This window comes from Mesoplodon mirus, assembly GCF_964341445.2.
Source record: "Mesoplodon mirus genome assembly, chromosome: 14".
Lineage (NCBI taxonomy): Eukaryota > Metazoa > Chordata > Mammalia > Artiodactyla > Ziphiidae > Mesoplodon > Mesoplodon mirus.
In genome coordinates, this window is record NC_138990.1 from 33,612,813 (window position 1) to 33,630,387 (window position 17,575).

A 17,575-nucleotide genomic window follows, 5' to 3' on the forward strand; every position below is an offset into this window, starting at 1 on the left:
GAAGACCATCTTAAATAAAACACAACAAACATAACTTATAATGAAAAATATTGATAACATTATCTTAAAATGGAAAATTCTGTATGACAAAAGACACTGCAGCTTTTTTTTAAGGCCAAAGAATGGCAGAAGGTATTTGCCATTCATATAACCAATATATGATTGATGTCCATTAGATATTCAAGATATTGCCAAAATGCATTACTAAAAAAGGGAGTAACTCAATGGGAAAAAATAATTTTCAGGAAAAGAAATCTAAATTGCTAATAATATGAAAAGTTATTTAATCTTTTGTTAGCAAAATAAAACATCATAAATATCTCAGCCATCAGATTTTTTAAAAGTGCAACTCCAAATGATGATGAGAATGTAGGAATGGACTTCTTACACACTGCTCATGTGAGTGTAAATTGTTCAGTCACATTGGGTAACATACCCGTTAACCAAGGCATTTCACTTCTAGATGAGTACCCCAGAGAAATTCTTGCAAATTCATGTATAAACATCGTCATTACCCTGGTTTGCAATAGAAAATGCTAGAGATAGTCTACAGGCAGACCTCAGAGATATTGCAGGCTGGGTTCCAAACCACTGAAATAAAGCGAAAATCACAATGAGGCAAGCACAGAAATGTTTTGATTTCCCAGTGCATATAAAAGTTATGTTTACACTGTATGGTAGTCAATAAGCATGCAATAGCATAATATCTAAAAAAACAATAAATAAACCTTAATTTTAAAATGCTTTATTGCTAAAAATGCTAGCCATCATAGCTCCAAAATAGAAACATTGCAAATATCCTTCCATGGTATATTAATTGTTATAAAATCACACAGTTGAATACTATGTTGCTATGACAAAGTTTTAACTATTGCATGAGGCACCAGGGATGAATAAACAAGCAAAACCTAACTATGATAATTGAAGGAAGAGTCAAGGGTTTTGGGAGGAGGGGTTATAATAACTCTGTGGGCAAGAAGGCTGCCCCTGGGGTCCTGGTAATTTTCCATCTCCTAATTTCTGTGGTTGTTAACGTGGGTTTGTTTCCTTAGTAAAATTCACTAAGCAACACACTCATGGTTTTATACCTTACTGTATTTGTTATACTTAATTAATTTTTAAAAGGTTTACAAATCATCTTTAAGGTATATGCTCTTGTATGGTTAGTGTAGTTATAGGGGAAAGATGGAAACAGACCTAAAGACTTTAAGTAACTTGTCCAAGGCTCAAAGCTTGGTATAGATTGTCTGACTCAAAACTGTGAGTTCCCCTCACTACCTCTTATTGCTTAAAACTTGGTAATTTTGCAGATGACTGGGTTCTGATGGGAGGCTGCCACAATTTGAAAACATGGAACTGAGGAGATAAAACTTGTATGTACACAGGATCCTCAGAGGTTGCAGGCGTTCCCTCAAGCTTTAGGCTGGCAGGAAGTGATCAGTGTTGGGAGAGTTAACTTGTAAGATGACTTGAGATGTGGTAGTTCAAAGGCCTTACCAATAGCTCTTTATAATGTGCAGTGTTCTCAAAGCAAAATTACATGTTAGAGGGCCTCCCTGGTGGCGCAGTGGTTGAGAGTCCGCCTGCCGATGCAGGGGATACGGGTTCGTGCCCCGGTCTGGGAGGATCCCATATGCCGCGGAGCGGCTGGGCGCGTGAGCCATGGCCGCTGAGCCTGTGCGTCCGGAGCCTGTGCTCCACAACGGGAGAGGCCACAACAGTGAGAGGCCCGCGTACAGCAAAAAAAAAATAAAAAAAAAAATAAAAAAAAAATTACATGTTAGAAAGTGAATGAGGCAAATTTCGGGTGATGTCATCAAAGTAGTAACTGCTAATGAGCATTTTCCTCATGGGGATTGCCTGATGCCACACTGACAGGAACGGCCGATTTGCTTTCTGAAAATCTATTTGGATCCTTAACAAGACATTCTGAAAGTTGTAAAAGCATCATGTAAGAAAATGATAGATCAAAGTTTGAATACAACACAGGGATGACAGAAAGGAAAATGTACTCTCTCGTGTGTCATGGGTATTTTGACAAGAGTTTGAAGGACTTTCCTAAGGGGTTACCACAAGCACACATTTAAATGATTACATTTCCCCCCGAATTAAAAAAAGGAACATAAGTACAACTTAAAACATGTTTTTATTTCCCCAAAGAAGCTTGGAAGAAAATGGTCGTTAAATGTGAGACTTAACTCTGGTGTGACATGCCCTGTTCTGGATACGGGGACACTGTGAGCACCAGTCCTTCAGTGGTTTATTTATTTTTTGACAACTGGTGATGATCCAAGACTCAGGCTTCTGCTCGTCCTCTCCCCTACTATCTATCTCTTCTGCATTCCACTGCCCATTAGCATCCTCCCCAGAGGGTGAGAAGCACAAAGAGAAAGAAACTGAAACTCTCGTTGGTCATGTAGATATTTGTCAGAACTGGTATGGTAAAGAAGAGAGAGAAAAGAGTTGCATTAGTGGCTGGGAAGGAAAAGAAAAAAAATCAATCATTGAAAAGATGTCTCAAATGTTGAAATAGCATATATGGATTTACACTAACCATAAAGCCTTGGTTCCACTTGGCAAACAGCCAGTGAGTCTGCTACCCATGCGTATCTTGGCTAGGTGGGAGCCCCATGAGACTGTCTAAAACACTTCAACGGCCTTGCAGGACATTTGGTCCTGTCCAAAACATCCATAAGACATTTTGTCCAGAAAGACATTTGGTCCACCCCCAAAAAGTCCTTGAAATTTGATCCTATCTAAAATGTCCCATGGGCATATTTGGTTCATGCTAAATGGTCTTGGACAGGACCAAATATCAAGGACATTTTGGCACAGACTGAATGTCTCCCTGAGCGTTTTGAACAGGACCAAATATAAACTTTTGGTGTGGACTTGATGTTTCCATGGATATTTTAGACAGGACCATATATGACCAAATATCAAGAACCTTTTGCCATCTACCAAATGTTCTTATGGACTTTTTGGAATAGAATACACATTCAAGAATAGAATAGAATACACATTCAATACACTTAGAATACACATTCAAGTGCCAGAATACACATTCAAGTGCAACAGAACTGTCATACCCTTACCAATGGGCAACAAAAGGGACAAATGTTACCGATTTAACACTACCTATGTAATTAACATCTCAAACAAAAACATAATTTGGTAAATTATTTTCTAACTTGAACAGGCCGTTTCTCACCTTTTCTTTCCTTCCATTTCAAAGTGAACAACTGATTTCCAGTTATTTTGTAAGACAGAAGCGAATAACTGATTCCGTTCTTTAAGACAGAAGTAATGGCACAAAAGCTAAAATGTCTATTAACATTTGAATGGCCACTCAAAGAAGCTGGGTAAAAAGTAATCAACGTGTTGCTGCAAAACATGATCAAGGAAGATCTAGAATTATGTAATATGTAGCCCAGGTCAGAGCCATAAACAAGAGAGAAAACAAGTCATGATGAACCATAAAGGTCAAGAACAAGCATGTGACCAGTGCAGGTACAGGGGTCCAAGATTGAAAGGAACCCACACTCTGTTTAATGCCTTGTTGTTGCCAGCTTGAATTTTTTTTTTTTTTTTTTTTTTTTTTTTTTTTTGCGGTACGCAGGCCTCTCACTGTTGTGGCCTCTCCCATTGCGGAGCACAGGCTCCAGACGCACAGGCTCAGCGGCCATGGCTCACGGGCCCAGCCACTCCGCGGCAGGTGGGATCCTCCCGGACCAGGGCACGAACCCGTGTCCCCTGCATCGGCAGGCGGACTCTCAACCACTGCGCCACCAGGGAAGCCCGAAATTCTTAATAATTTTATATTTGAACCTGTACTTCATAAGTGAAGTCAGATGCAAAAATGGAGCATGCTTTTTGAACCAGAGGTCCCATATTTTTCATTTTGCAATAGGCCCAGCAAATTAAGTAACCAGTTCTGGAGGGGAACATGGTCAAGATGGCTAAGGTGAGTGAGTGCTTCAGAAGACAGACAGTGGCATAAGAAGAGCTTTGTCTACATGCACAAAGGTATCGACCCAAAGTAGGCATTACGATGATTTCTCTGAGACACAGACATAGTGGGTTCCAATAAGCCAGTTTTATTCTAACTTCATTTTTTATGGAAATATTAATCCAAGAAAACATTCAGTAAAATTTCTAAAAGGGAAAGCATAACACTCCAACCCCTCTAACACAACCATCATTTTTATTTCAAGGCAACGTCTGCTTCAATCTTTCTTTAACCCTGGGGCCCCGATTCTTTCCCTGCTAACACCTGAGGACGTGATTCACAACATGATCCCACGTTCAGCGCTGCACTTCTGCAGACACGATTCAGTTTCTCACTGGCTAACTCAATGAAGCACAGCTATCTTCCAGAAGGTTCCACCTCCACCTCTTGGGCTGGGGAAACAGTGCTGAAGCAGACCCCCTTCACTTCTCTGCAGGAGAGAAAGAGCAGACAGCTGGGTGAGGGTCCAGCCCATTACATGTCCCTTCTGTGCACCTAGAAAGTAACTGGCACACGTGTCTGCTTTTTAAATGTCTATTTTCTCAAATTACGTTTTATTGAGAACGTTCTACGTGTGACGTTTCTCTCAAAGTGGAAATGGATGAGTGAAATGAAGGGAAGTTAGATTTGTAAAATCACTTAATATATGTCTACTATTATGAAATAAATTAAGTTTGACTTCTCAGCATAGAAGAGTAGAAGTGTCCGGGGTAGATAATATTGAAAATTACAGGCTGTGGGAGAGGTTCAAATATGGTGGCAGAATGCAGTGGAACATTTCTCATCTCTGGAGTGCAGGGTTCTGAAAAGCAACGATTCACAATTTATCAACACCTTAAAGTTCCCTGATGAGACTAGCCCGATTTGAAATTCTTAAAATAAGGGGAAATCCACCATGATTTGAGACCCAGGCAGGGAGTGGGGGGACATTGGTACACATCAGTTTCAGGGTTTTGACCCAATTTCCTGAGCCTCAGTTTTCCTCATCTGCTAAATAGCCATATAAACACAGATTGATCCTAATTTCTTCACCAAGATTTTGAAATATTTAAGAGATGCTGTCTATGAAAGCACCTGGTGAATTCTAAAATCCTTATATAAGTGAAGAAAAGGGAGACCTCCATTGTGGAATACATCTCATATGCCAGGCTCTATGATTGACACCATAAATATATTATGTCTCTTAATTTTTATCATGACCACGAAGAGTTCAGACTGCTATTTCTTGTTGGAGATGAGAAACAGATTCAGAGGGAAAGTGGACTGGCTAATGTTACCCAGAGAACAGCTGCAGACTCCCCTATACATAGAAGGAAACCAGGAGAAGAGGACCACCCCCTCCCCACTCATGCTCAACTTGCCTGCTCTTTTCCATTCCTGCTCTCCTTATCTGAGAATTTCCCAGCTCTGTATCTGAGTCTCTTTGCTCCCCCCAAATATGTAAGGTGATTTGGGCTAAGAAATGCACTCAAGCTCAGATAGTCCATTTTGGTACAGCTAGACCCTGCCCACCATGTATGAGAAGGCAGAAGAAGAATATAAAGGAATTTGGAGAGCTAGAAGGCAAAGGTGCTGTGATTCAAACTCAAGGCCACCTGATGGTAAAACAAGGATTTCACCTGATTCTCAGTAATGGATGTGGACAGATCTTTTCCTTCAATAGACACATCACCCAATTCAAATCTGCTGGTGGCCAGTTGTCAACAGCAGGTGATGAGCGATATTTTTAGGTGACTTTATAAAACTGGGGCATGGAGCACTGATGGACTTACAGCAAGAGACACACTGTGAGCCAATCGTTGGTAGTTCCTTAAAATAATAGTGATGATAATAATTTTTTAAAAAAGTCCTTCTGGGCTTAAACCACTGAATGGTTTTACCTTGGGCAATAGCTCAGTGGTCTCTGCTAGAGAATTTTTTGCAAAATCTTCATCCAAGTAATCAGCCCATTAGGGAGAAGGCTTCCCCAGCTTCGGACGTGAGGCTGCATGATCAGTGCGTGGGGCACACAAGCAGTGTTCCTGTCCTCCTGCTAAAACTCTTTCAAAGCCCAGAGACAGACAGTGAGCAGGTAACTGAAATCACATCTGGTTTCAGGTGACAGCAGTGTCTGGAAAAGATGTTCCCCACGGGGTGTGAAGAAGATGACAGATACAATGACCTTGCTTGCCAGCAGGAGCCAATTTGGGCTCAGAGACCAACAAATCAGTCATTGGTGTATTTTGACAGAAGGCTGAAATACACTGCCTTGTGCTGCCTCATTCCTTAGGTATGTGCTTGTAGTTAACTCCTGTGGAGTTCTAGAAAACCACGCCGCCTTTCAGTGGCTCTGGGACTGCTCAGACCTAAAGGTCGGTCATAACAAATGGATGCACAGTTCAGCGAGTGTCTTCGCTTCCTAAATATCTTGTAATAGTACCTAAAAAAAGGTGGAGACCAAAAAACGTAGTTACTGCTATGCAGTTATTATGAGAGAAATGAATTGAGTTGAAGTGATGTAATCTGATCAAGTGGGTAAGGCTGCAGTGAAAGAGGCTGGGTTTTGGAGACAGTCAGGACTGAGTTCAAATCCCACCTCCACTGGTCGTCTATGGCCTCCATGCTCAGTGTTCTTATCTGTATACGGGCGACCAGAATATTGGGTCACTTGGTTGTCGGGAAGGATTGACAAGGTAAGGTTATAGGTACTACTGAGTTTTGTGAGGGTCAGTGGACATGTGATGCTATGGCTCACAGAGCATCTTTCCGAAATGTGGTTTCAATATCCCTCTGGAACGTTTTCTCTCAACATTTACTTTAAAAAAAAAAAAAGTATTGAAGTATAATTGATCTACAATGTTGTGTTATTTTCAGGTATACAGCAAAGTGATTCAGTTTTATATGCGGGGTTGGCCAAAAAGTTTGCTCGGGTTTTCCGTAAGATGTTACAGAATATATATATATTCTTTTTCAGATTCTTTTCCCTTATAGGTTATAACAAAACATTGAGCATAGTGCCCTGTGCTATACAGCAGGTCCTTGTTGGTTATCTATTTTGTACACTGTAGTGTGTATATCTTAAACCCAAACTCCTAATTTATCCCACCCCGCCCTTTCCCCTTTGGTCCACCTTCATTTTGTATCATACTTTAGGCCTCATAGTCACTCACCAGGCAGTTGTGTCAGCCTCCTACCTGGTCCTCATGCTATAATTCTTCCCTTAACCAATCTATTCCTCTTACTTCTATAGGGGGACCACCATAAACCACCGATGTGCTACTCACTCACCAGATCAAAACCCTCAAGAAGCCCAAGCCCTCTGCTACTCTTTATAGAATATTGTCAGTACACCTTATAAGAGAATTCAAGGCAATATGACATCACCCCATATTTTTAGCCTCATCTAATAAATACTCACACTGGACTACCTACTGCTTTCTATACACGGAAAACAAGTAGGCCTTCAAGGTCTACTTGGATTCTCCCGTCCACCATAATTTCTTTTGCCTATTAATATTCCACACATAATTTATTCAACAAGCATCCATTGAATGGATGCTCTGTGTTGGAAGTCTCTGCTCAGAGGTGTCTGAGCTTCCTTTGTAAAGTGTTCCTTGGGTGCTCTCTTCCTGAGCTCTCACTGTAATCGGGATATTATTTAATGATAACACATATTGAACAGTATTAATGTCCAATGTGTTTTTGTCTGTCTCTCCTCCTGGATCTGGAGCATCTATCTTGGAATCACTGCCACTGGGCATAGTATCTCACACACCATAGACACTCAATTTTTATTTACTGGATCAGTTTGAAATTATTCTTCTATGCTCTAAAGAATTAAGAGTTTAGCTTCCATACTCCCTACTTATACCCAGAGATAGTTTTTTTTTGTGGTGCATTGATAATTATTCTGGGATTTATTGAGATTTGGGGGGGAACATCACCTCAGAATGAGATTATAATTTCCTATTTTGATAGCAAGAATAAAACTGGGCCTGCAGAAGATGGAAAGAATACTAATTCCCTGCTCACATCTTCCTAAGGCAGAGTCAAAGCATGCTAACCATAGAGATGTAGCCCCCATATGTCCCATGAATGAAGGTCTTGGTCCCCTAGCTGTTGGTAGAGCTATTAGGAGATAAGCTTTAACTGCCATCTTTTTCAGGGACTGCCTCAGCTTCAAAGAGCCATCTTGACCAAGGTCGTGGCCTTCCAAGAGTGACTCACCTGGAATGACTGATCAAGGCAGTGGCATAAAGGTCCAGCCATTTCAGCCCAATGCAGGGCAGTTCTGATGAACCATTTTAGTTCCCGAGCTCTCATGTTCTCCATGGGACTGGCTGAGGCTGTGCCTGGGAGGCAGCTAAGCTTTTCCTTTTGGCCAATCCTGCTTTGTCTGCTTACCTTTCATGGAGATTGAATATAATGATATTCTAATAAACACTCTGAACACTGAATTTCTTCTTAGAGTTGGCATCCTGATGAATCCAAATAGTTGATTGAAGCAAACAGAACTAAAATGGGATTTTTGAGCTGGACTATCCACCACCCAGCTGGTTATTAGGTTGCAATCACTTGTGGCTGGTGGTGCACATATAGCCCTGGAACAAGATGGTATCTGTAAAAACTTACATTGGAGGTGAGTTGGGATGCTATGCCAGTGAAAGGGAATGCACTAGTTGGCGTAATACATTAGGCATCTGAAACGTCTGGAGAAAATAGGGGTGATAAAGGCAGTGAGATTAGTATATGACTATTGTTAAGCTGTATTTAAGATCTAGAAAAACATAAAGCTAAGACTGAGAGTAATTAAGAGACCAAGTGTGAAAGCCAGAGTGTCTGTAGTAGCATATAAAAAGGCTACCATCCCCTGTAGCAGAAGGGCAAAGAAAGCTGAGGAACAGCCTCACAACTTAGTCATCATGGCAGCTGAGCTACAAAGAAGAGTAAACTCATCGCCAACATGTTTATGCCTGGGTAAAGAGCCTGATTGGAAAGAATAGCACCCAGACACATGGAATGAAGACATATGGGTTGCTGTTCCTAAAATTTTTGAATTCCCAAATTCCCCCAAATTTCTGAGCCTGCTCAAGGGGCCTTCCCTTGCCTATTAACCTAGCCAGATGTTTCTCCCCTGTAAGACACTGGACTTAACACTTAGCAAAAACCCTCGGACATGGTGCAAACTTGTTCCTAGAAGCCTAGAAAAAGTGATACCCAGGGTGAGTGAGGACTAAATGCCAGAATGTCTGTGTTTTACGGGACTCGAAGGCTCAGGAAGTGGGCATGTGGAGGAGATATACAGTGTATGAAAAACCCACTTTATGGGTTTTCCCAGAGGAAACAAGGAATGTGCTGGTGAGAGGGGCATCAACATCACTAAGAAGTTCATTGGCGGTTCTCCTTTTTGGGCAGGATTGACAGTAGTGGAGCACATTATAGAACTAGAGTCACGGATAGCCATGAGGATGATAGAATCTCTATTTAAGCCAGGTGGTGGTACCTAATTGTTGAAATACAGGTAGACACAATCACTGTAATACATGGCAAGATTGTAGCAGCAGGCAAGAAGAGAGCTGTAGAGATAATCATTAGAATGCAGTGTCCCTAGAGTCAAAGTAGTTAGAAAGTCAATTAGGACAATACTCAAATTGTCTCATCAGAAAAAATCAAGGATGAATGATCTGGAGGGTGAAAACAGTTGACTCCATTCAAAAAATAAATTATGATCTGCTACATAGCTTCTGGGCCTAAGCCAATTTTAATACCTAGAATCTATTAAATAAGGGAGAGGACGGAATGAAGGCTCCTGCAAAGCCATGGAGAATTGCATCGGAGTCATGATGATGACTCTCCTCGTCCTTCCCCAAAGTTGTCAACTCTGAAAACTTTATACGTAGGGAATAGGAAAACCCAACTTGACATTGATACCAGACTCAAAAGTCAACATGGCCCCAGTGTTGGAGTGAGGCCAGGTAAACAGACCAAGTCCTGGCCAATATCTAACCAACTGTGGGTCCACAAGGTCGGCTCCTTTCCCCAGATGTTTCTGCAACTGCTCCTCCCACCAAGCCAAGAAAGCAAATCAAAAACGGTATCACATCCAGGTGAACATTTGTTGAACATTAGTTTCATTCACAAGTATCTAAAGGATGCATAGGGAGTGGTCCCTGTCAAACCCCATTTAATTCATCAATCTCCTGCAGAAAGTAGATGAGTTTTAGAGGAGAACAGACTACCATAAACCCCACCAAGTAGTAATCCCAACTGCAATTTCAATCTCTGTGCCAGACCAAGTATCATCAATACTGCATATTAACATGATTTCAAAGCACATGGTTTGTGTCCATTGATTGTGGTCAATCTTTTCCATCCCTATCAGAAAAGAAGATCAAAAATAGTTTGTGTTACTTTGACTAGACAAAACTATAGGTTCATGCTTGTGCCCCAGGATGATATTAATTTCTTCTCTCCCTCACCTAGTCAAAAATATAGTCTGAAAAGACTCTGGACTATCTGATACCCCAGAGAATATTACACTAACCCACAACATTGATGAATCATGCTTATCAGATTAGAGGAGCAAAAAGTGGCTACCTTGTTGAAGCCTTAGTGAGACACATATACAACTGAAGGGGGGAGATAAACCCTACAAAGTGTCAAATCAGTAGAATATTTAGGTGTTCAATGTTCAGGGGCAAACCAGGATTCCATCTAGATTGGTTTCCTGTGGCTTCCATAACAAATTACCATTAAAATAACTGAAATTTATTTTCTTACACACAGTTCTGGAGGTTAGAAGTACAAAATTGAAGTGTTGACAAGGGCAAATTTCCTTCAAGGCTCTAGGGGAGTTTTCATCCCTTTCTTCTTCCATTTCTGGGGGCTCCAGACATTCCTTGGGTTGTGACTCCTTCCCTCCAATCTTAGCCTTCATGATCACCTTGACTCCTACCCTCGTGTCTACCAAATCTCCTCTCTGTCTCTTGTGAGAACACTTGCCATTGGATATAGGGCACACCCTGATAATCCAGGATGACACTCAGTCTCTGGTACAGCACCACTCCTTCAGCAGACCAGCTGGTCTCTTGGTGGCACATCCCACACTGCACGTGCCTGCATTTCATTCTGAGAGAAATTGAGAGATACTTTAGATATTATTGCACACGGGTTCTTGGACAGCAACACTGTCTGAAGGTTTATGGGGTGTTGGATCCACTGGCATGGGATCCTACATAAAGTTGCAAAAAACCAGTGGGCCCTCTGATGAGCAACGCTGGTAACGGCCTGGACCAATGACCACAGAACTGATCATAAATATGACACCACCCAGAAGAAGCTGCTGGCCTGAAAGAGCGTTGGAACAGCAAGAGCACAGCTGAAGCATCAGCTCAGAGACTGGTGGAGGATGGGATGCCATCCTCCAGGAAGCAATAAATGCACTGAATCGGAGTCTCTAGGTGGTGTTGTGTTCCTAGTAGGAAAAAAAACTTGGTTCCAGGAGCAACATGGTAGAAGCCTTAAGAATTCTGAGAGAAATATTTCTAGCCGTTATTCTATGCCATCTTTACCATCAATTATGCATGATTATTAAAATAGTCATTTTGAGATGTTTACAGGCTCAAAAATTACCCCTGCCCCAATACTCCTTTCTAGATAGCTATTCAAGGAAGCATTTTACCTAAAAAGAGGGAAGGCATCAACAAAGGTGGGATTCATTAAACTAAGAATTCAATACAAGAAAGCCAAGGGGGGTCTCCAGGGTGACAGTGAGAAGAGATCCCAGGCTCAGCAAGCTGCCAGTCTGAACAGAAGCCTCTGGAAGAAATGTCCTCAGGTAGATGAAATCTTTATATTACTGGATATATCCAACTACATTATGGGGAGATTTTCTTCCTGGGGAAGATTTGGGGGTTGAATTAGCAATAATAAATAGAAAAGAGATAAGACAATTTTAGGAAAAACAAAGCTGTGCAAGGAAATTCATTGAAGTGTAGTATATCACTCTACTGTGAATAGCTTTTACAGTCATAATAAGGTAAATGCTAAATTTTTATCCAGTTAAAATTATAATATGGGTAGTTGGGAAGGATGATGGGCCAAGAAGTGTGCAAGAATAGGGCAGGGAAGGGCATTGGAAAGAGAGGTAAATTCTCATCTTCAAGGGCCTGCTTTTTACTAAAGTGTGATTTGGCAGAAGGATATCAGCTCACATGCTTATCAGAAAAGAAAAGAAAAAAAACCTCTATTGTACTTGCTTCAGAGATATATTTGAAGATTGGTCTCCTTTTATGTCCATGTCACCTTTCTGAACAACTATTAGGTAAATTTCCCTCTGGTCATTTTACTGAGAAATGTTATATTTCCCTTGAGAAAAACATACTTTTTTGTTTTTACATTCTTCCCTAGGAACACATGAACCTTACACTAATCAGTTTTGACTCTTTTGCTTTGAATGCTAATAAATGCAGGGGATACTTTGCATTACATTTTTATCGCGTGCACAGAATATTACGACATTCATCTTGCATATTAACTCGCTGCTTGGTTCATTGTATTTTCTGACCTTCATTTTTCTTTTCTTCATTATGTCTTCATTGAAAAATTCTCATAATGGTTCTATTTCTTCAAATTGCCATAAATTATTTTGTTTTGGAAGGAAGAAGGTTAAAAACAAATAAACATACAAATAAATGTAACTTTGAGCACATTCATACATTTTGGATGCGTTTTTCATAATCTCTCTGCTTGTTTATACTGTGCTGTCACTGCGTCTTCCCACTGGAGCATAAATTTACAAACATCATGCAAATGCATTATTTGTAATAAAACTGACTAATGAGCATTAAAAGCCAATTATTTCTATACATCTGCTGGCTATGGCTGGCAATAATCGTGCATCATTCAGATTTATGGCTATGTGTTTGCCTTAGCACAATTTTAATCACTCATTAATTTATGGATCACAATTTGCATCCTGGGAGCCAGCATTCCCCAAACTGCCTCAGACTTATAAATCAAATGCTAGAGAACTTGGAATTATGACAATATAGGCTTCCTTTGTAAATTGCTTCTTCATGCCAATGTCTACTGGATAGTCAGAGATGGGACCAGACAAAACCCCCCATAAAACACATTGAGAGCAGTTGATCTTCTATTGATGAATGACTTTACTATTTTTTACAACAACATACTATGCATTTTGGTGTTACTTTTTGACTTGTCAGCTAACTTCTTTGTAGTCTAACCTCTGGAGATAGGAGATAGAGTAGAAGGAAGAAGTGGGCTTAAGTCTTGTTTCCAGTCCTTATGTGTTGCGAAATTTGAGGCAAGTCACTTAGTGGTTCTGAATCCATACCTACAAACACTTTTTTTTTTTTTAATAGCAAAGGTGCAGTATTATTAGAAGTGAGCATTTTGATGAATGGTATACTGGTATTTGAAGGAAATGTTCCTACCTACAGTAGGAATGAGCTTACTGGGGAAAGGACCAGTGAGTGACTCCCACCTGGACCTCTGAACTTGAAAGCAGAGAGGCTGGAGGTTGCTGCCGCCTCCACTACATAGCCTTTCCCCCAAGCGCCTCATCTCCATGTTGAACAAAAAGGCCTTTTTGGCCCCCAGACACCTCTACCCAGGTGAGACTGGGCCTGCTTCCTTCCCTCCGACCCCACTGCCCTCTTACGCTCACCCAGCCCTGATATCAGCAAGTCCGGCTGTGGAAAGGACCTCACACAGTAGAGCATTGTCAGTAAGAAGTCCACTAGGGGCAGCAGCGAATTAGAAGCACTGTGCAAGGGGGAGTGCATTTTCACAGGCTTATAGAAACAAGTATAGATTCTTTCAAATACACAGAAGAAAGGATGGGAAGAGAAAACATTTTGTAAAAAATTTTATTGAAGTACAGTTGATTTACAACATTGTGTTAGTTTCTGCTGTACGGCAAAGTGATTTAGTTATACATATATATATTCTTTTTCATTATGGTTTATCACAGGATATTGAGTATAGCTCCCTATGCCATATAGTAGGACCTTTTGGTTTATCCCTTCTATACATAATAGTTTGCACTGCTAACCCCAAACTCCCAATCCATCCCTCTCCCACCCACCTCCACCATGGCAACCGCAAGTCTGTTCTCTATGTCTGTGAGTCTGTTTTGTAGATAAGTTCATTTGTGGCATATTTTAGATGCCACATATAAATGATATCATGTGATATTTGCTTTTCTCTGTCTGACTTACTTCACTTAGTATGATAGTCTCTAGGTCCATCTGTGTTGCTGCAAATGACATTATTTCATTCTTTTTTATGGCTGAGTAGTATTTCATTGTGTGTGTATGTATATAGATATACATACATATATATATAACATCTTCTTCATCCATTCACCTGATGATGGACACTTAGGTTGTTTCCATGTCTTGGCTATTTTAAATAGTGCTGTTATGAACATAGGGGTGCATGTATCTTTTCGAATTATAGTTTTGTCAGGATACATGCCCAGGAGTGGGATTGCTGGATCATATGGCAACTCAATTTTTAGCTTTTTGAAGACCCTTCATACTGTTTCCCACAGTGGCTGCACCAATTTACACTCCCACCAACAGTGTAGGAGGGTTCCCTTGAGGAGAAAACATTTTTGATATTCAGAAGACCATATCGAGGGGATGGAAGGGGAAAAAAATCCAGCCTTGCAGTAAAGCAGCACAAGATAAAGTTCTGCCAGGTACTAGACTTGAAGTTAGGGATGGTGCTTATAGCACAGTTTAAGATGTGAGAGAAAAATCAGGGCTGCACCCAAGTGGACAATAAAAAAGATGAAAGTGAACGCACATCCCCGTCTGCTGGCAAACAGCAGACATGTACAGATCTCACTTCATAGAGGAAAAACTAAAAGACAGCAACAGAAAACAACAATATGGGCTGCAAGAAAGGATTCTGACGTATAAAAAGGTAAGTCATAGCCATAAAGGTTCAGAGCAAAGGCACATTTATGAAAATAATTCAATACAAATGGCAGGAAAATAAATAGACTGCATCTGCTTTCTGCTCTTAGCATGTAAGTAAATATTAGTGCTATGAAGTGGGATGGAATTTGTGCTGGTCCAGTGGCAGATAAGGTTTGTTTTTATTTTTTTTAATTTATTTAATTTATTTATTTTTGTCTGCATTGGGTCTTCTTTGCTGCACGCGGGCTTTCTCTAGTTGTGGTAAGCAGGGGCTACTCTTAGTTGCGGTGCACAGGCTTCTCATTGCGGTGGCTTCTTTTGTTGCAGAGCATGGCCTCTAGGCACATGGGGTTCAGTAGTTGTAGCACACGGTCTCAGTAGTTGTGGCACACGGGCTCTAGAGCACAGGCTCAGTAGTTGCGGCACACGGACTTAGTTGCTCCACAGCATGTGGGATCTTCCTGGGCCAGGGCTTGAACTCATGTCCCCTGCATTGGCAGGTGGATTCTTAACCACTGTGCCACCAGGGAAACCCCAGCAGATAAGGTTTTAAAGGAGCTGGTAGAGTTAGAGGAAAAATGCATTTAAACCAAAATACAATTATACCAAATATTAAAATAGGGAATAGAGGCAGTAAAAAGCTGAATCAATACTTGTGGAATCAATGATGTAGTACAAGGGTTGGCAAATAATGGTCCAAAAGGTAAATTGGGCCTACCCCTGATTTAGTATTACCCTTGAGCTAAGAATGATTTTTACGTTTTTAAATAGTTAAGAAAAATCCAAGAAGAATAAAATTTTATGATCCGTGAAACATTTGAAGTTCTAACTTCAACGTCATAGGTAAAGTTTTGTTAGCACACAGGCACCTCTTTCCCATTCATTTACATATAATCTATGGCTGCTTTCCTGGTATAGAGGCAGTGTTTGGGCAGAAATCCAGTAGCTCACAAAACCTAAAGTATTTACTATGTGGTCCTTTCTAGAGAAAATTTGCCAATGTCTGATGTAGAGGACTAGTTAACAAGAGAAACCTGGGTCACTAGAGGAAAAGGAAAAATTATTAAAATTATGGGAGAGAAGAGAAAGCTGAGAAAGATTTTTGACCTGATCAATTGAAAGACGAAATTGTTCCCAACATAGAAGGGGAAGGCTCTGAAAGGGTCTGGTTCACTGAGCAACCAGGCTCAGGATCTTAACTCTTTCCTATCTATAACTTAGCCCTAGCTGTACATTGACATCACATAGGAGGCTTTAAAAAAATATTTTGATCCTTGGCATCCACCACCAGATATTCTGACTTAATTGGTTAGGAGAATGGGTTGGGTATTGTTTTGAAGCTCCACGAGTGATTATATGAACAGCCACGTAGAACTACTAGGTTAGAGTATAGGGAAGCTTGTAGGTGGACATAATTGGCTCCATTGGTGGCAGAGAGGAAAAAAATAGAGAAGCAAGAATTATACTGAAAGTGAAGTCAGGATTTTCCAGCAGGCTTAGCACACTGACTGGTATATACTTAGGTGTTCAATTAATGTCTATAGAAGGAACAACAAATAAATACATTAATTGTGTGTTAGGAGCTAATTTTTTCACAATGTTCCCTTCTCCCAAAATGGCCAAAAGAGAATGCAGGAAGGTTTTGCATAGGGCATCGTTGTTAATCCTCACAATGCCCATCTAGTGTCCTGCATGTTTTTAGTGCTCAGTAAACATGTGTCTTCATTCTGCTCTCTCATGCAAGCAGAGATAAGAGTATGTAACTACTGGAAGTTACTTTTATGCTGAATGAGTTGCTGTGTAACCAACTGCCACTCATTCAGTGGCTGAACACAAAACAGACAACTTACCTCACAGTTTCCGTGGGTCAGAAGTCCAAAGACAACTTAACTGGTTCTCTGCTTAGGCCATTAAGGTGTTGACCAGTGCCAGGATCCCATCTGAGGCTCATAGTTCTCCCCCAAGCTCACTGGTTATTGAAAGAACTCAGCTCCTTGTGGTTGTGGGACTGAGGCCCTCGGCTCCTAAAGGTCACTCATCATTCCCTGCTGCACAGCTACTTCTACAACAAGCTAGTTTGCCTCTTCAGACCAATGGAAGAGAGTGTCTGCTGCTGCCTTTAGACCCTTTTAAAAGGCTCACCAGATTAGGTGAGACCCACTTGGGATATCAGTTGATGTCAGTCAACTGATTAGGGGCTTTAATTACATCTTCAACATCTGTTTACTGTTACCATATATGTTACCTAATTATAGGAATGATACTCCCATATACACTTCCCACACTTGAGGAGAGGGGAACATACAAGGGTACAGGTCATTGGGGGTCATGTTAAAATTCTATCTACCACATGGGCTCTTCCCTCATCATGTAGCCCCTTAGGCTTACATGCGTCCAGAGACCCACTGACCCCCCAGAAGAGCCCCACAAATAGTGGAGGGAGGGAGAGCAGTGTCAGTGACCTGCCCAGGACGTGAGCAGATCTAGTCAGCTTTGTGACCACAAATCACGTCAAGTATATTTGCTTTTCCTATTGGGAGACAATTCTCCACTGGGTTCTCTGATTTCAGCAAGCATTGCAAGCAGAAGCACTAACAATTTTGTTTCAGTCCATCTTGTCAACAGCCTTGGAGAT

General features: G+C 40.9%; 1 protein-coding gene across 1 annotated transcript in view; it reads right to left on the reverse strand.

Annotated features, from left to right (window-relative positions):
* Window positions 1–2,402: 2,402 nt before the first annotated feature.
* LOC309815283 (uncharacterized protein) overlaps window positions 2,403–17,575 on the reverse strand; it is a 122,854-nt gene continuing 107,681 nt past the window's right edge. The window contains exon 5 of the mRNA XM_082641979.1: window positions 2,403–2,433. The gene's annotated coding sequence lies outside the window, so the exon portion shown is untranslated. The remainder of the gene's footprint in view (window positions 2,434–17,575) is intronic.